This window comes from Hyperoodon ampullatus (assembly GCF_949752795.1).
Source record: "Hyperoodon ampullatus genome assembly, chromosome: 10".
NCBI lineage: Eukaryota > Metazoa > Chordata > Mammalia > Artiodactyla > Ziphiidae > Hyperoodon > Hyperoodon ampullatus.
The window spans coordinates 27,701,320-27,721,587 of NC_136923.1; the positions used below are offsets into that span (position 1 = coordinate 27,701,320).

A 20,268-nucleotide genomic window follows, 5' to 3' on the forward strand; every position below is an offset into this window, starting at 1 on the left:
TGTGGAAGGAAGCAAATGAGGAAGGAAAGAATGCACTGCCTCTGTTATAATCCTTTTCAGAAAGGCTTTTCCAGAGAGCCAGATCTCTTAAGTAAGAATTATGAAATGTTAAACTAGTTTCCTGGACTCTCAGCTTCCAATTCTGAGCTTTCAGCAAAGTGAGGGAGGGTATGAAAATGGACTAGTTTGGAAATCCTGTGACTTGCGGGACAGTAACTGTTTTCAGAGATGGTTTTTAAAGCACTAACATTTAAAGTGGAAAAACAGTGCTTGCAGAGGAAGTGTGCACGGCAGTCATGAAGAGCTAGCATCTCCAGTGCTCAGAGCTTCCTTGCAAAGATTCTCAATTGAGCTCTTTTAGGATTTAAGTGCCTCACATGACTGAGACTGAGCATGTCCATCCTTGCATTTTCTGGTCATTTGGTGATACACTGGCTTCCTAGGGGTATAGGTTCCCTATGCTAAAGTAGAATAAACAGTGAGAAAAATAGCGCCTGCACTTACCTTTATTGTCAAAAAAAAAAAAAAGCTGAGTTCTTTCTGGAATAAAAATATTCCAGAAATACTTTTATTGTGGTATTAGGGCATAGCCACAAAATCTGTGGACTGTGAAATAGGATTTCAGTGATTAAAGAAGGAAGCCTCCCCCTTTCTGAACTGACTTCACCCATTGTGCTGCCAAAAATAGCTCACTCTTGCAACTTCTATTTTCTTATTGCCTTTGAATTTGTTAGTTAATAAGGCAGCCCTGCAATAAACAATTTTTAATACCTCTACAGGTGCAAACATGGTGTGTCTCTTTCAATATTATTGTTTTTCCTGCAAACAAGGGCCTCTGGAAGAAAAATACCTAAAATGTCATTCTTCCCTCTGTTTCATCCGTACCCAGCATCCCTTGTTCCCCTAGACCTATTGCCTAAGTCCGTGTGGAACAGAATTTAGAATAAGCAGGGGAATCTCAGAGATAGTGTAGGCATATTGAAGCCATTGAGTTGGTGCCTGAAGAACCAGAGTTCTTCAAAACAAGATTTTGTAGGAGACTCTGAATGAGACACATCCATGTGGGTTTGTTCCTGTGGGTTTTTCAGACAACAGAAATCTTGTCCACTGTTTCTTTCTTTCTTCACTGTTCAGAGATTGGGAGAGAAACCAGACATAATTCCTGCCCTCTGAAGTTTCTAGTCTCATAGGAGCATTAGATATGTGTGCAGATAATAATAATACCAAGTTCTACAGTGGTAAATGTTGTGAGGGGGTCATTGGGAGTGCTCCATACGGGAGGTTCATTTCCTTCTTTCTGTCCTCAAGAATTTATTAAACCCCGAACAGGCCATGCTCTATGCCAGTCTCTAAGCTTACCATGTAAGCACAAACCATGGGACTTACAGTCAAATGGAGAAAGAGACATCTATCAGCGGTAACATGAGTGGATGTACAGTTGCACACTAACCTGAGTTCTCTGATGATGAGTGCGTGGTTTTCTGAGAGCCTTTGGGAAAGGAGTCTGAATGACAGGATGTGGTGGGAAGCCTGCCCTACAGAGGAGAGATGGCAGGGATCGCCTTAGGGTAGAGAGCGGTAGGAACATTCTAGACAGGGCAACAGCACATCTGAGGTGGGCTCTGGAGCCTGGGAGATCCTAGTCATGCAGAGATGTGTTTTCATGAGGGAGACCTTCTTCAGAAGCTCCCCGTCTCCCAACCACACCTCACTTCCTGCCCCTGGGACTCCATTCCAGAGCCTCCCACTGCTGGGGTTCCCTGCACCAGCATGGGACACTCTAGGGCCAGATTACGGCAAGATGGCTCTAGCTCAGCTACCTTTCTCTGTGTGCACGTGGTCCATAAGAATCCTATGCATCTTTGCCACACCCAAACAGTCGTAGTCAAAATAGGCCACAGGTGCACCCCACCACCACCCTGCCATCTTCCTCCAATTCTCTTTGTGTTTTAGATCTTCCTCACTAGACATAGATCAGCCAGTTGGTTGCAAGGCAGACATCCAACAGGAAAAATGAGGTGACCCTGTTCTAACAGGCACCCCAATATCTCCAAGTTATTTTCTTAAAGGAGAAGTAGCAGGTAGCTCCCCAGGGAGCATAAAGACAAACCATCGCAATGCCCCTAGATCAATGTCCCAGGAACCCTGATAGTTCTTTCTTTCTGATCGTTCCCTCTCCTCTCGTTTCCCAGTCTTCTGCTTCCATAGTCATGGGGACAAAGGTGGTGGGGAGGGTGTCGGAAGGATGAGCAGGGTAGCAAGTCAGGCTGGACAGGTCTTCATAAGCCCTGGAGGGTGTGGATGTTTCCCTAACATTTATGTCTCCAATTCCTGAACAACAGAAACAGTCCCCATCAACACCCCATGGCAGACATTCCGTTGGGTCAACACGTGTCTTATTTTCAGCTTTGTTCACGTAGAAATTATATGTAAAACTATGCATACATTTATGCTTCAAGAAAACTTTAACAAGGGATGGGTAATATAAGCCCGGCCCTCAGAATCTCAAGTTCCCACTCACTGGGAGGCTTATCAAAGAAGAGGAACTGGCTTAAGATGTTCTTTGGTAAAATGAATTCATTGCAAGCTCTTTCTTCTGTACAAGATTAGTGTGGTTTCTCATTACAGTGGAAGAATCTCCAGAAACACAGATGTTAGAATCAAGCATTAATTTTTTTTTCTTCCTTATGAAGTAGTGACATTGGGAAACCTAAAAGGATAACCGAAAATGGAATTTAGTGAGGAAGGAGGGCAAAATCTTTTGCCTGACTGGAAAAGAAATGGGTTTTTTTCCACTTACATCTTAAAGTGAGTTAGATTAAAGGGACTGAAGGATCACCTACCTAGATATGGTCCTCCTTACCCATGCTTCCATCCTATCCCAGGTTTTCTACTTCTTGGGTTCTGGGAAGCATCTCAGGCTTTTAAATCAAGGAGAGGTGGTTGTATGTTTGGGTCACCCTTTCCCTCTGAGCAACAGGCTGGGGTTCTGGTTTGTGAGTATGTTATGATCACCAGACCCTTGATAGAATGCTCGAGAAGGTAGTGTGCTTCTGGGGACCCTGCTGCAGGTTTCTCCTGGAACAAGGAAGCCTGTGGTAAGAACATGCACAGGACACACTGGGGCTGATACACTTGGAACACTCTCGTTCAAGCTTCCAGTGGTTGACATCCACTCCGCTCCCCCCGGCCCTGTCTTACACACACTGCAATGCAAGAACGTCTCAAGCAGGGTTCCACCGATACCTGCCGGGATTTCTTCTGCAAGCCTGGCATCTTCTGGAGCACATTTTTTAAACCACAGCCTGAACTGCCAAAATTCCCATTCTTATCTCTTTCTTTCCTCATATTATTTCAGATCTCAGCCCGGCTGGTCATACTGGGAAGAGTTTAACAGCTAGAGGATTAGCATGATAAGTTAAGCCTCCATGTCAGTTTAGCTGTGTTCTCTTTGCCCCCATAATCAAATATTGTCAGGGCAAACAGCTTGCTTGCCCGAGGTCAGCGTCTACAGGACGGCTTCTCAACCTCAGCACTATTGACATTTTGGGCCGGATGAGTCTTTGTTGTCGGGCCTGTCCTGTGCATTGTAGGATGTTTAGCAGCATTCTTGGCCTCTTACACCCTAGGTGCCAGTAGCACTCTCTCCTTCAATTGTGGCAACCAAAAATGTCTCCAAGCGTTACCAAATGTCCCCTGGGGAGCAAAATAGCTCCCCCCAACCACTTCTGCCTGGTTAAGAAGCAAATCTAAACCATTTTTTGGGAGCTTGTGGTTAAGGAGATACTTGATACCTTCATCGTATACATTAAGATGGCTAATATCATGGTTTATGCTGAAGATTGTCTCCTGATTTTCTGTAGCCTTGCTTTTCTGAAAAGAAACTGAAAGTTGCCATGAACTTAATTGCTTCAGAAAGGTTTGCAGAGGGAGGTATAGCTCCAATCCTTGGCTGTTCCCTAGTGCTGGCCAGCATAAATTGCCAGAGCTTGTTGTCTTGGAGATTAATTATTAACGACAGGGAAGCTTATGAATCTTTCAGAATTTTTTCCTTGTTGGGCGCTGCCGTCTGACTTCCTATCAGCCCCTTCCAACTGTCCTACATCAAAGCCACAGGCTGTCACCCAGGTGTTATCTTGTTCCGTGCAGGCTGGCTGCATATGTTGACTCTAAATTTTTTCATCAGCCATTTTCCAACTCAACTGCACGTGTCAAACTGTAGAGACAGAATCCATTAAGCACCATCTGAAACCAGCAGGGGCCTGTGGCACCATGGTTTAATATCACTAAGGCAGAATTTCGCAGTAAGAAATTAGAGGAGCACACATTTTGCTAAAACGTCAGCAAAATACCCGCAGAACTGAGAAGGAGGTAAAACCCTATCAACAACGACAACGATAATCTCTGTACAGTCCTTTCAACTTTTTGAAGGATTTTCATATCTATTTAAGTATCTCATTTTCTCCAAACCCTATACTTTTAGATCTCACCCTTTCTTTTTTTGTTTGTTAATTTTTAAAACGGTGCTTATTTTAGAGAAAACAAAGCAGTAGACTTGTAAAAACATATTATTTACTCCAAATCATGAAAATGGAATATTTAGACCGTTTTTTAATTTTAAAAAATTTATTGAGGTATAGTTGATTTGCAATATTACGTAAGTTTCACATATAAAACATAGTGATTTACAATTTTTAAAGGTTATACTCCATTTATAGTTATAAAATATTGGCCATCTTCACTGTGCTATGCAACCTCTCCAATTTTTTACTCAAATAAAATGACAATGCAGCTGATCCAGTCATCTCATAGAGAATGATTTTTTAATTTAAAAACACATAGATCAGCTGAGAATACTGAGGGTTCCCTGTTACATGGAAGATAAAATATTTATAGGCAATCACTCAATAAATATATATTGAACACCTACGTTGTATCAGGCACTAGTAGAGCTATTCACTTGAAAATCATTTGAGTTTCACTTCATGTTAAAACCATTTCTCAAAAATGTATTTTTCCACTCTGCTGCTTTAGAATACAGTAAACATCTTGCTGAAAGTCGTCGTCTTGCAAATCAATTCTGTGTCCAGGAATGCTAGCATAAAAAGGACAGGGCATTGACCTGATACATACATTTGGCATTGCTTTTTAAAAAACACAAACCCCATTGTGAATTTATTTTCCTTTTTCCTTTTTAAAAGGTATTTAAATGAGGTCCCTGACTAAGTTTTTGTTTCCTTTGAGATTTTACAGTAATCTGTGAGGTGGGGAGAAATTTGCTACAATCGCTAGAAATTTTTTCTCTAAAAGACCTAAAAAGCATTCCCTTTGCTAAGCAAATTCAACTTAGGTGTTTTTGCAAATGTGAAAGGCCGACATCAGCAAATGGACTATCTAATCTTAAAAACTGTTTCACAGAGGATTAGTCTTGCATCTGAAGTGCAAATAAAATTTCAAGAGACGAGAAATCATCTGCGTGGATGGTGGTCTACCACTCAAAGTATTTCTTAGCCTGTTGATTTTGAGTCATTAGAAATAAATTAGATTATGAGACCCTAGGGCCATCTTGATCTGAACCTCTTCAGTGCCAGAATTGTGTATTTCAGTCAATAATGTTTTAATTTATACTGGTTAAAATACTGTTTATTTGCAGTTTTCTCACTCAGAGAAGAGTACTTCTTTAATTTCCCTCCTCTAAACCACAGCCATATTTGCCTTTCACAATGCAAATTTAATTGTGTTTCACAAAGTTCAGTGGCATTAATTTGAAACAATGTAGAATTGTCCACACAGGTCAGGTAGAATCAAACAATTTCCAGATATTCAAGATAGACTTTATATTATAAGCACTTTAACTAGAATCCATAGTAGCTTTTTGTGGCAGAAACAGCAACACAAAATATTTTATGTCTTCTTTTACATTTTCTAGCTTCCCTTGCAATTAGGTTAGGACCATGTGACTGGTTCCAGCAAACAGGCTATGAGTAGTCCATGCTCTGTGTTCCCCTGTCACAGTGAGCCTGGAAGCCACATGTTGAGATGGCAGTCACAAAATAGTGGTGCTTCCATCTGCCTGGATCCCTGAGTAACTTTGTGGAACAGTGTCCCCCATAATCCACATTGGGCATGTAGGGTGAGCAAGAACTAAACCATTGTTGTCTTAAGACAACAATGAGATTTCAGGGTTAATTTGTTACCCTGGAATAAATTATGCTCTCCTGATGAATTTGTTCCCCTTTTCGAGTTTACTTTTTCAGTATTTACTTATATTTTCAGTATAGCAGTATATCACATGTGTTAGAATAGATGATACCCTGATGCCTTTGCTTATCTTTAGCACATGATACAGATTATTGCAAGCAGGAAGCTGTCAGTAAATGCTGACAGTGTAATTTGGGTGGGTTTTTCTGGTCATTTCTTTTCTCCCATCTGTTGGAAAGTTTGGAACCTCACTCTTTTTTAATACTGCCTCTTCCTCTTGCCCAAGACACCTTTAAAATAACTAATAAAAAACATATCTACTTAGTTATGGATTTGATAGCAGGAAATAACTGTTCCTTTGACAGGTCTTAATCAAGGTGAAACACAGCCTTTATAAATATTTTTGGCTTTGAACAGTCATATCACCAAGGTAGACACACACTCTTCAGGGCAGGCAAAATGAGATAATGATATATGTGGGTAGACGTATGAATAGACCCAGTTTCTACCAGGAACTTGTATAATGATCAGCCTGGGACTAGAAATTAAGCATATCTTGTATTTGTGACATGCTACTCAAAGGAAAGAGCGGTGCATGTGACAGTTCTCACATGCCCTGGAAATTATACTACTTCACCTCAATTTTAATTGACGGGCTCTACGATTGAGAGCTCTGGATGTTTCCTACTGCTTGAGATCTCTGTTATACAAGTGCACATACACACACAGGTGCACAAACACACACACTCACCTGCATGCACATACATATTCACTAAATCCATAATTGCAGAAGCTGGAAAACTGGATTTCATTTTGACCTTGTGAATAACTTTTATACTGCATTATCGATGTTTGAAAATGAAGTTCACTTCCTCTTAAAATAGTGGGCATTTTTAGCAAAAACATTTGATTTTTTTAGTGTATAGAGGTATTTTAGGTATCATTGGCTGTTTTCTGGATTTCCTGTTGAGTGCATTATCTTTGCCAGTTATAAATTGCTTTTCACTATGATTCAAAGCTTTTGAGGTATCAAATGATTCAACGGCACAAAAAGTCATTTTCTTTCCTATCATATTCATGTCAAAAATCTCTTGTGGCTCATTTTGAAGTGATCATTTTTCATCAAATCAGCTGCCTGAACAGAACTTCAGAAATTAGCAAAAACTAAATTCAAAATTCATGACAATAAAAATAATTTACATTTGTGTAATAGTTTACTAATTGGAGGGTAACCCTTCTTTTTTGGTTTTGAAAAAATCGTGGAGGTTATCCCCACTGAGTGTTGTGACAGCAAGCTGGTTAAACGCTTACACTCTGGATTCAGACAGAACTGAATTCATATCCCAGTTCTCCCACTTCTCTGAGATGTTACTGTGATCCCTCTGAGCCTCAGTGTTCTCATCTGTAAAGTGGTGTTGACTGTAAGAGTGATAGGAATAATCTCAAGGATTAAACATGACAATGAATGAAAATTCAGTACAAGGCCAGGCCGTAGTATATACTCAATATTCAATATACGTTGACTCTCATGTGGACCATAAACTCATGGAATACTAGTTCTATGTTTGTTCTACTTTCACATCTCATAGTACAATGCTTGCTATAAGACAGGTGTTTAATGAATATTTTTTAAATGGTGAGTTGAGTATTAATACTCCCAGTTTCCAGAATAGGAAGCTGTGCTCCCAGGGCTTAATTGGTTCAGACCTCTGTTACTGACACCACCTTAGTCAGTTATTCTGTCCCTTAACAATTTCAGTTATACATTCAACAAGGATTCAGTAAGTTTAAACCATGTGCATTCAGATTTCTATTTAGATCATGATTTGAGCACCTATTGAGTGTCAGACAGCACACTAAGCGCTTCAATAAACTTGTCTCATTAATTTATCAAAACTACCCTGCCAAGTGGACATTATTATCTCCATCTCAAAGTTAATTCTGCAAATACTTCTTACACACCTACCGTGCATCAGTCTCTGGAGATTTTATAGTGAACTGGACAGACATGGTCCCTGTCATCAAGGCATTTATAGTCTTTCAGAGAACAGGAACAGGAGCAAATAATGCACATGTAATGAGAGTGATAAAAGAGGAGGTTCAAGATGTTGTCGGGACCTTGAGGAAGTGACCTTGGCTGGGGCCAAGAAGAATCCTAAGGAAGCAGCATTGAGGCTGCTGGAAGTTGGGTTAATGAGTAAGTGTCAGTGAGATGAAGATGGCAGAGGAAGGCAGTGCAGGAGCATTGGCCTGGGGCCACGAACAGATATGTCATATTTGGGAACCTAGAAGCATAACAGGATGGCCTGGGTCGGGAGGGCAAGACAAAGCAGTGGGAGAAAAGACTGGAAAGCTGTGTAGGAGCCAGATGGCAATGCTCCATCAGGTTTCTTTTTTTAATTTTTATCTTATATTGGAGTATAGTTGATTAACAATGTTGTGTTAGTTTCAGGTGTACAGCAAAGTGATTCAGTTATACATATACATGTATCTATTTTTTTAAAATTCTTCTCCCATGTAGGTTATTACAGAATATTGAGCACAGTTCCCTGTGCTATACAGTAGGTCCTTGATGGTTATCTATTTTAAAAATAGTAATGAGTATATGTCAATCCCCAAAGCCCAATTTATACCCCCCCACACGTTTCCCCTTTGGTAACCATAAATCTGTTTTCTAAGTCTGTGAGTCTATTTCTGTTTTGTAAGTAAGTTCATTTGTATTATTTTTTTTAGATTCTGCATATAAGCGATAACATATGATATTTGTCTTCGTCTGACTTACTTCACTTAGTATGATAATCTCCAGGTCCATCCGTATTGCTGCAAATGGCATTATTTCCTTCTTTTTAATGGCTGATAATAATCCATTGCATAAATGTACCATATCTTCTTTATCCATTCATCTGTCAGTGGACATTTAAGTTGCTTCCATGTCTTGGCTATTGTAAACAGTGCTGCAGGAACATTGGATTGCATGTATCCTTTTGAACCATGGTTTCCTCTGGATATATGCCCAGGAGTGGGATTGCTGAATCATATGGTAGCTCTATTTTAGTTTCTTAAGGAACCTCCATACTGTTCTCCATAGTGGCTGTACCAGTATACATTCCCACCAACAGTGTAGGAGGGTTCCCTTTTCTGTACATCCTCTCCAGCATTTATTGTTTGTAGACTTTTTGATGATGGCCACTTTGACTGGTATGAGGTGATACCTCATTGTAGTTTTGATTTGCATTTCTCTACTTATTAGCAATGATGAGCATCTTTTCATGTGCCTCTTGGCCATCTGTATGTCTTCTTTAGAGAAATGTCTGTTTAGGTCTTCTGCCCATTTTTTGTTTGGATTGTGTTTTTTTGTTGTTTTTTATATTGAGCTGCATGAGCTGTTCATAGATTTTGGAGATTAATCCCTTGCCAGTCACATCATTTGCATATATTTTCTCCCATTCTATGTGTTGTCTTTTCATTTTGTTTATAGTTTCCTTTGCTGTGCAGAAGCTTTTGAGTTTGATTATGCCCCATTTGTTTATTTTTGTTATTTCTATTACTCTAGGAGACTGAAAAAAATATTGCTGCAGTTTATGTCAGAGTGTTCTTCCTGTGCTTTCCTCTAAGGGTTTTATAGTATCAGGTCTTATATTTAGGTCTTTAATCCATTTTGAGTTTATTTTTGTGTATGGTGTTAAAGAATGTTCTTATTTCATTCTTTTACATGTAGCTGTCCAGTTTTCCCAGCACCACTTACTGAAGAGACTGTCTTTTCTCCATTTATAGTCTTGCTTCCTTTGTCATAGATTAACTGACCATAGTTGTGTGGGTTTATTTCTGGGCTTTGTATCCTGTTCTATTGATCTATATTTCTGTTTTTGTGCCAGTACCATACTGTTTTGATGACTGTAGCCTTGTAGTATAGTCTGCTTTGATAAGGATCTCAGACTCCTGTTGCCAAGGAAAATAGAACATTATTGTAGGGTCTTAGGCAGGAGAGTAACGTGAGCATATGCACATTCCAGAAAGATGAGCAGAGTGCACCGCAGAGCATGGATTCTGTCCTTGTGCTCAGAGTGTGGTTCTCAGCATCAGCATCACCCAGGAAGGGCAAATTCTTGGTTCTCACCCCAGACCTACTGAATCAAAACTCTCCAGGGATGAGGCCCACAACTCTGTGTTTTAACAAGTTCTCTGGTCGAGTCTCACCATAGTTTGAGAACCACTGACTTTTGGTAAAGGTTCTCAATCTTCACTGCACATTGGAATCACCTGAACAGTTAAAACAAACAAACAAAAACTGACTCCTGGGCCCCAACCCAAATGTCTGATTTAGTTGGTCTGGATGCAGTCTGGGTATCAGGATTGTCTTTCATGTACCCCAGATGATTCTAATGTACAGCCAGGTTGAGAACTGCTGTGTCAGAGAGGATGCCGGTAAATGGGTCAGCGCTCCACCATGGAGACAGTGGCGGCCTCCCCTAGGGAAGTGGATAAACAGAATAGATGGATTCAAGAGATATTGAAGATGTGACTTCATAGTTAAGAAGGAATAAATCAACTGAGTCCCAAGCACAAAACCACCTGCTTCTTCCATACCCTGAGCTTCAGCGGCCACACTCCCACCCTGAAAGACAGTGCCCATTCTCTTCTCTGAGTGGCTTAAGGTTCTGTGTCTTCAGGATAGTACAGGTGAATTGGACCATCTCCCAGCCCCAGCTGTGAAGACAATTAAGATGATCCGTAAAAGGCACAGCTGTGTCCTTCATGCTGGATAAAAACCATAGTCTCTGGACTCAATAGTACTAAATCATAGCCTTGACTGTTTGGCCCTACATCATATTCGAGGCATCACGCTAAGTGTTTTATGAGTACTGTCTTCTTTTATTCTCATGACAAGCCTCTGCTCTTGGCATTGTTACTATTAGGACTCCCATTTTGCAGATGAAGCAGCAGACACAGGGAGTATATTGCCCAGTGTCACAGAGCTGGTAAATGGCAGAGCAAAGATTTGAGCCCAGGTCTGTTTCTAGTTCCCTAGGTTCCTGACCATTGTGCCCTACAGCTATTCTGGCGGGAAGGGAAATCTGAAACATGTGACACAGAGGAGGTTGAGATACTAGACTGGCCAGTGCTGCCTACAAGAGCAAGTTGATACATGGCCAAAGCAATCAAGGAGGGCTTCCCTAAAGAAAGTATGTCTGAAACCAGACCATACCCAGATGGTATGTCAGATTTGAAATGGTGGAAAGCAGAGGGGAGGTCATTGCAGGACTGGGGTGGGGATGGGGGAAGGCTGGTTGAGCACTGCAGGATCATAAAGGAATGGATTGGTTTTCCATCCAGGGTATTTTTATATATTTATTTGCTGCTCACTCAGAGAGTTACTGCATTTGGAGCTCTTGGGTTATATTTACTGCATTGCCAGAAGCCAGTGAAGACATAAAATGGGTGACTCGGATGCAGAGGATGTTCTCATTGGCTGGCAAACTCTGAGAGCTAAACCTTGCCTTTTGCAATCAAGGAGAAGTGCATCCTTCAGAATGGAGACTTTGACCTATTCAAGGTCTTCTCTTGGAGAGGAAATAAGGCATGGTAAAGAAAGGCACTAGTGATCTTATTTTAACTCTTCCACAAATGGGATGGTATCTCCTTGGTTGAGTTTTAGAAAAACAGTATATAATTGTGTGTGCACAGGACATCAAACTCCACAAATAACCTTGGAAAAGAGCCCCAGTAAAGACTTACATCAAAGGCACGGCTGCAGATTTCATCAGATTCATCCCCAGTGATAATATTAGAAGTAATAGTAAACCTACAATATGTCAAACCCCTAGAGTGTGGAAATGTCTGTTATGATTATCATTACAGTAGTCCTCTGAGGGTATTATTTTAGAGCTCCAGGTATAGATGCTCAGAGAGGTAGAGTTCCCTGGCCCTGGTCACACAGGGAGTATGTGACAAAGGTAGGGTTTGATCTTAAGGTTTTCTGATTCTAAAATCAATGCCCTGTTTTCTCAAGATTGTCCCCTCTGTGCAGGGTCAGCTATCTCTGAAACTACCGGCAAACTACTTCATCTTTTGAAGCTTGGTTTCCTACCTGAAAGCTGGGGAAAACTGTTCTGCCACTTGAAGTGTTATTAGAATCAGAATTTGTGTAAGGATGAAGAATTTGTGCTGTGGAATGCCACGTGCTAATAGCTGCTAAGATTTACAGAAAGTGACTGCATGCCAGGCACCCTGCTAAGCATCATACACATACCATCTCATTTAACCTCTTATCAATCCTACGAGGGAGGTATTCTCATTATTATTCCCGCTGTAGAGTTAAGAGAGTTGAAAAAATTAAAAGTGGAGACGTGGAGAGATCTAATAACTTGTCAGTGTTGCTCGGCTTCAAAGTGGAAAGGCAACAATTGATCCTAGACAAGAGAGGTCTGACGCTATTCTACAGCCTCCACCTTAGAGGTGGACAAAGGAGAGACAGGCTGTAAGAGATGGCAGGACAGGAGTTTGGAAGTGGCAGCCAGGCACTGAATGCAATAACGTAGCCAACATCCAAAGTTCAGTGCCTTCTTGAGGCTGGAGCTCGGGCACCCACATCCCCTGATTGGGAACTGACACTGCCCAGCTGTAACTTTCCAGACTGCAGTGCAGCAGGAAGGCACCATTGGCTGGAGCAGTTTGTCTCTGAAGGAGGATAAAAAACACAGGGCAGGGCTTCCCTGGTGGCGCAGGGGTTGAGAGTCCGCCTGCCGATGCAGGGGACATGGGTTCGTGCCCCTAGTCCTGGAAGATCCCACATGCCGCGGAGCGGCTGGGCCCGTGAGCCATGGCCGCTGAGCCTGCGCGTCCGGAGCCTGTGCTCCGCAACAGGAGGGGCCACAACAGTGAGAGGCCCGCATACCGCAAAAAACAAAACAAAACAAACAAACAAAAAACACAGGGAAGGGACTTCCCTGGGGGTCCAGTGGTTAAGACTCTGTGCTCCCAGTGCAGGGGTCCCAGGTTCGATTCCTGGTCAGGGAACTAGGTCCCGCATGCTGCAACTAAAAAGATTCCACATGCTGCAACTAAGACCTGGAGCAGCCAAATAAATTAAACAACCACAAAAAATACAGGGCTTTGGAGGAAAGGGGGGCCGTGCCGCTGATGAGAGTGCTTTATGGGAGGCGCCTCTAGCCTCCTCCGCAGTCGCACCTCCTGCTCAGACACGAATCCGTGGGCACTGAGGGACCAGGCTGGGAAGTAGAGAGGAAACAAGGGGAACAGATGGAGCTCAACCCAGGTCAGCAGGTGGCTTGCACCGCAGCTGCTGACAGGCCCACCTGCCTCAGTGCCCCGTAGTCTGGAATTAAGGATGCGTTATCAGTGATGTGACTGGTTATAGGCCAGCCAAGTTCAGTCTTTACCTATTTCTGCAGAAACTGGCACTTCCCAGGACACAGCTGCTAAGCAGCAAGACATAGCATAGACGTGAGCAGGTTGGGAACATGGTCCCAGCTCTCTCACTGATGATGGTGTTACTGTGGGTGGGCCGCTTTCCTTCTGGGTCACAGTTAATTAACTCAGTCCTTTAGCTGGCCAGGCAGTCATCAGAGCCCACTCTGTATTTGGTGCTAGGCTAGGTGCCGGGGTTGCAGAGGTGAGCGAAATCACATGCACCTGCCCTCACAGAGCTTCCAGTCTGGTAGGTAGACATCACACAATCACATGAGTGGATGTAAAATTAAAATTGCAATAAACACTAATAAAGGAGAGGTGCACAGTGCCGGGAGAACATATGACAGGAGAAACTCACCGAGCCTGGAGGGGTCAGAAAAGACTTTGCTGCAAAGCTGAAGGATGAAGGAGGTGAGGGTTAGGGTTACCAGCTAATGGGGGAGACAAGGGAGAGTGTTCCAGGTGTGGGGGACAGGGTGTGCAAAGATCTGGCAGCAGGAGAAGGCAAACCCTTCCAGAAGCCCCAGTGGAGGACCCTGTGCAGCGGACTGAGTGGGGAGGTGGTGTCCCACAGGCCACAGAGCTCAGCAGGGCCTCCACCCCAACCTGAGGTCACTGCGGCACCTTTAAATCTCCTTCCAGCCACAGTCCTGGATCATGTCAGTATAGTCCTGAGGCTGAACTTGGTCCATTTGCTTTGAGGCTGAGGCCTAGAGACTTGTTCAGAAAGCAGAACAGTGACTCAAACAATGCATCAAGTAATCTGCCTGTTTATTTCAATTTTCTGCATATTTGAATCACGTCCTCTCTTTGCTTGATCGCAGGCTACCTGGTGGTAGTAACAGTGATGACTTTGGACGGGTCCAGAGTTGGACTCGCCTCCCCAGCATCATACTGTGTAAGCCCCAGAGAACTGAGGCATCCCTAGGGAAAGCCGGTACCCAGGCACACTGTCAAGGCCCAGGGCTTTGGGGTTAATGACGAGGCTGCATGCCTGGGCCCTGGGATGATGTCTCTATCACCCCAGAGGTCAGACAGGGTGTCCCCGGATGGGCATTCCCTTTTCACTGAGATATAGACCTATTTGCATAGTGGGGTTGCTTCCTACCTGCCTCTTTCTCTCCCCCCAAAATTCTGTCCATGGACATGAGAGAAATGAAGCACAGGAGAGAATTGGCTCGGTGAGCTTAGCCCAAAGTATGCTGGGGTGTTCAAACGTATTACCCACGTGGTCAGAGAAGTTTGGGAAATATGGGCGCACACAAGCTTGCCTTTGTGTAGGATTTCTCACTACTGGGTCTTGTGGCTTCTCCAGGAAGGGGAGAGAGGGAGCAGACTTGGCCGCAGAACCCTTTCTCATAGAGGATCTGCGGGACTAGGCTTCCCCAGAATATAACTTTGAGAAATGCTCGTCTAGGCTTTTCAGAGACTCCTGGAACATAATCACTTAGGGTTTGTCATTTATCACATGAAGGGGTTGTGGACAGAGAGGTCGTGACCTTGGCCCGAGATCCACCAGCTAAGGGCAAATCGTGACCAGCCCACAGGCACTCCCGTCCACGCCAGGGCTCCCCTGGTTTCTTTCATAAATCTCAAAGGGCAGGGAGGGGAGGGAACGTCAGATAAGCGCCCACCCTCAAAAGGGATAATTCTAGAAACTCATTGCTAAGCTATAGGACCTACTATGTGCCAGCACTACACTAGGTGCTGTGCATACATAATCATCCCGCTCCATCCTTCTATCAACACACTGAGGTAGGTCTCTTATGTTCTCCCCCATTTTACAGTCAAGAAAACTGAGGCTTAGAGAGGTTCAGCCACCTGTGTGATCCCTTTGAGTAAGGAAACTGCAGAGCTAAGATTTGGACCCAAGTTGGCCTGACTTCCTTTGAAACACATGGTCTCATTCAGTCCCCTCAGTAGCCATGCAAGATAAAAATGGTCCCCCCTCTACAGTCAAAGAAACCGGGGCTCAAAGAGGTTAAGAGACATAACAAGGTCCTGCAACCAGGGAGTGGGATAGCTGGCTGCAGACTCTCCCGTACGGGGTCCTCCACCACGCGGTGCTCCTGCCAGGGCAAACGTGCCCGACGGCGATGCTGGTCTGGGTTCTCGTGTCTGCACTGACCGAAGGGACACAGCTGTGAGTGGAGAGAATCCCAGACTCGGGATGGGCTTGAACCTGTGGCTTAGGTGATACCTGTCTGCGCTTACCCAGCACCAAGCTGAGTTCTCCATCACTTTAAAAGAAGAGCCCAAGGAAATAGTTCCCTTTGCTTGACTGGCAAATCAAAACAACCACAATGCCTCTGTTTGACCTCCACTAGTAGGAAGATTATTTGACTAATTAGGTAAAAAGCCTTCTTGCACATGTACATATTTTAACCCTAATGAGCTGTCACCGGGAAAGTTTGCCCTTGGCCTGGTTCGCCAGCGGGTCTTTCCTTTCCTCAGTGGAAAAGACCAGTGAGGTAAACAGAACCTCGTTTCCATGGAAGCTCACTCTCTGGCCTTTTCTTTCCAGCAGTTGAAAGGTAATTACTTGATTTCTCTTTATTTTGGGGGGTTTCATAGAGCGGGGCTGTCGAGGCTTTTGATGGAGGATGGCCTTCTCTCTCACACCAGGCTATTTTTGGGAGCTTCGGTTGCATTTCTGTTGCCATCTTCCCTTCAGATCATTAGCTCTCAGGCAGCAGCATCCGCCTTCTGGCCACTCCTGCTAATTAAAGTCTAACAGAGGAAAGGACTTACCCTGGAGAAAGTAGGATACACTGAGAAGCCAAAGAAATTCACCCAGAGATGGAAGCCTCCATCACCTTCCTCTCCGGACACAGACTATCACACCAAGACCCCACATCCACACCAGGGAGGGACACTAGCCCATCTGGCATTTTCTCACCTGAATCTTCGATGCCCCATTGTGGACCGTGTCAGAAATACAGCCAGCGTGGGCTGTTCTAATAACGCAAACAGCAGCCACTGTTTCCTGAGGGTTTGCTGCGTGCCAAGCACTGAGCTGAAAGCTTTATATCTGTGGTCTCAGTGAATCCTCATGACAGCCTTGGGGTAGACTTATTATACCGATTATTCAGATGAGGAGGCCTGAGCACAGAGAGGTTAAGTAATTTGCCCAAGGTCACACAGCTACTAAGTGGCAAAGCCAGGATAAGAACATACCCATTACTGTTATTTCTTAGGGAGGGCTTTTGCGCTGCAACAACATCCCCAGAAGAAATCACTCATGATAGGAAATGGACGGTAGACATTTCTCTGCCCCCCAGTGGTGGCTCTTTGTATTAAATTGAACCACATACGAGTGTGGAGTTAGTTGTCAGGGCCAATTAGAAAACCAAAACAATACACTAAAGAAGAAAGTCAACATAAAGCAGAACAAAAGAGTTCCAGTCTGAGGCAGAGCCAACTCCCATTTCAAATGGCTCATGCCACTTTACCACATTCCTGAACCTTATAGAGACTTGGTGTCCTCGTCTGTAAAATGGGAATAATAGTGGTACATACCTCATAAAGTTGTTTTACTTGGGAATTTCTCAAACTGCTCTGTGAAATACTTGTTTTCAGTGAAAAAATTGTGTCAAAGACAAAGTTAAACACAGTTAAACAAGCTGATTTACTCTAGAATTTCTTTGAATCTTAATTATGCTAATATGTATTATAAATTTTCAGGAAGGAGCAGTGTTTCTTGACCCCAGAATCCTTTTCCTGGGATAATGCACGTTAACATCTATTTCTTGGGAACCCTTAGAGAAGGCTTTAATATAGGTCATACAGTCCCTGGTCCTGAAATAGGCATCAATAAATGCTAATCCTCTCTGTTTTGTGTCCAGATTATTCAAATAGCCATACCTGTTCTTGTTAGATTTAAGTTCCATGGAGGCAGGAACTGGGTCTGTCTTGTTCCTTTCTGTATTCCAGTATCATGCATAGCAAGACATTCCATAAAAATTAGATGAATGAATAAATGAACCAATGAATGAAGCATTGTGTAGACCTAGCCTGCTCATCTTCACTGCTGGCATCCTCTGCTGTTTCTAATTGTATTTGGTGAGGCCAGTGGGAGGATTCACACACATCTGAGAAATTTCATAATGGGGATGGTTCTGTTGGGTTGTTTTCTCTTTTCAGTTTTAACCTCTGAGCACCGTATCTTCTGACAGAACCCCCCAACTTTAGCCCCTAACCGAATCATTTTGCTTCTTCTCAGTGAAGTAGTCAGATGTTTTCTTTGCATATGTATTTTGAACAGGATATTTCTGAGTGTTCCCAGTGGGTTTGCACCTGGGTATGAAGAAGTCTTGGGCTTCCAAGGGAATAGAATAAAAACAGTTCATTGGAGCTTAAACCCAACACTGAGGATACCATGTTTCCCACGTGTGCCTATTAGCAAGTGGTGATGGAGGGACCACTGGTTAGTGGTGTGACCGCTCTCCAGTGGTTCTCTTTATTTATTTAGAACAGGATTTCCAACTCATGTTCTCTCGGCATTATGTAAAAATAAAAATTTAAGTTAAATAATAGTTGAGTTGGTCAAAATCTGACAGATTTCCTTACTGCTGAGCTTCTCAGAGATTTTGTGCATTTCGACACAGCATTTTCCAAACTTATCTAGCCATTCTTTTTTTTTTTGCGGTACACGGGCCTCTCACTGCTGTGGCCTCTCCCGTTGCGGAGCACAGGCTCCGGACGCGCAGGCCCAGTGGCCATGGCTCACGGGACCAGCCGCTCTGCGGCATGTGGGATCCTCCCGGCCTGGGGCACGAACCCGTGTCCCCTGCACCGGCAGGCAGACCCCCAACCACTGCGCCACCAGGGAAGCCCTCTAGCCATTCTTTTGGAGCCCTTCTGGATCCTTTCTTCTGGAGTCTCTAATAAGTGTGTTGCTCAGCAGAACACCCGTTTGGAAATGCTACTTTAGAATATATGACCAAAAGTAACAATCCCATCTTTATGATCTAGAAAACAGTCCTGCTCATCAAAACTGTGGGAAAGAGAAGATAAGGCAACTCCTGAATTGAACAGGGTGATAAAAATGCAGAGCATAAAGCCAGATAGATTTTTATGTTTTGTATAACAAACCCAAGAAAACTACTCATGATGCTTCAAAAATATGACCATAAATTGTCCAGCGTTCTTATTTACATCATATTAGAAATAACTTATTTTCTATACCATTTCATAGCATAGATTAGATTCTTTTTTAAGCACGGAGCTGGTTTTCATTTTCAAATTTCTGAATAAAATTCCATACTTTTCAGATTTCTGAATAAAAATGGCTTTTAAGAGAAAGGGACTTAAAAAACTCACATATTTCTTTATCTACTTTTTGTTGTGAGTTAATCTTTTCTGAAAAGAAGAATAGAGCACATTCCACTTGAATGTCACTGTTCCCTACTTATTAAACTTTTCTGTGAATAAAATAATTTGTCAGGTACTGAACAAAGCAGACTCAATTACAGCTTGAAGTATAACGCTAGGCTTGCTTGGAAGTAAAGAGAGAACTTCAATTCCTGGAGCAGGGATCAGTAACTATGGCCCGCCACCTGTTGTACATAAAATTTTATTGGAACACAGCAGTGCTCATTCATTTACGTGTTGTCTGTGTCCGTTTTCACACCTCATTGGAAGATCTGAGTCACTGCAACAGAGATCTTATGGCCCTCAAAGCCTAGAGTGTTAATTATATGGACCTTTGTAGAAATATTTGCCAATGTCTTTCATAGATTTATAGAAAGATGGGAGAGGGATGATGGAGATTACATAACCAACCCCTTCATTCTGTGGATGGGAAAACTGACACTAGAGAAGTTAGGGAATTGTCTACCCATCAGAGAAGACAAAGATAGATTTCTTTTATTTTTTTTTAAGCCAGATGCAAATTTAATGTAGATGTGGCAAAAATCACCTGAGTGGGTAACTATCTAACTGCAAATTTCACAAGCAGATTACGGATGGCCTCCCCTTGAAGCATACTCTGTGCAGTTTCTAATGCGTGCATTTAATTAGTTAGGAGAAGGAGGCTTGCACCTACTTCCACTTTACTGCTTAATTTTTTAAATTAATTTTTATTAGAGTATAGTTGCTTTACAATATGTTTCTGCTGTACAGCAGAGTGAATCAGCTATACGTATATATATATATATCCCCTCCTTTTTGGATTTCCTTCGCATTTAGGTCACCACAGAGCATTGAGTAGAGTTCCCTTTGTTATACAGTAGGTTCTCATTAGTTATCTGTTTTATACCTAGTAGTGTATATAAGATATCAACACCAGCTGAGAGGTAGCAGCCATCTGGAGTACTGGTTGAAAAGGTCTCAGGGCTCAGAGAGAAAGGATGCAATTATTAACTAATCATCCACGGTCCAGAGGTGGGAGAGCAGCAGGATATATGCCATGTAGGCGCTATGGATGCGGACTTATGTCTGCTCGGTACGATACTAACAGTTATATTACCATCTCCTTCCTTGTATGTCTGCCCTGTAAACACTTCTTCGCTGGACCCCAAAACAGGAGTGCTGCATCAGGCCCTCGTTAGAAGCACTGCTGCCTAGAAGTTCAGAGGAGGTTCTTATTCAAGTGCATTTAGATGTCTTGCTTAGTAACAGCCTGCGTACCACATC

The 20,268-nt window shown here is 42.9% G+C and overlaps 1 protein-coding gene across 18 annotated transcripts in view; it reads left to right on the forward strand.

Moving 5' to 3' along the window:
* Positions 1 to 20,268, forward strand: part of CADPS (calcium dependent secretion activator) — a gene marked incomplete at both ends in the record, with an annotated part of 485,811 nt that overhangs the window by 198,583 nt on the left and 266,960 nt on the right. The gene's annotated exons all lie outside the window — the stretch shown is intronic.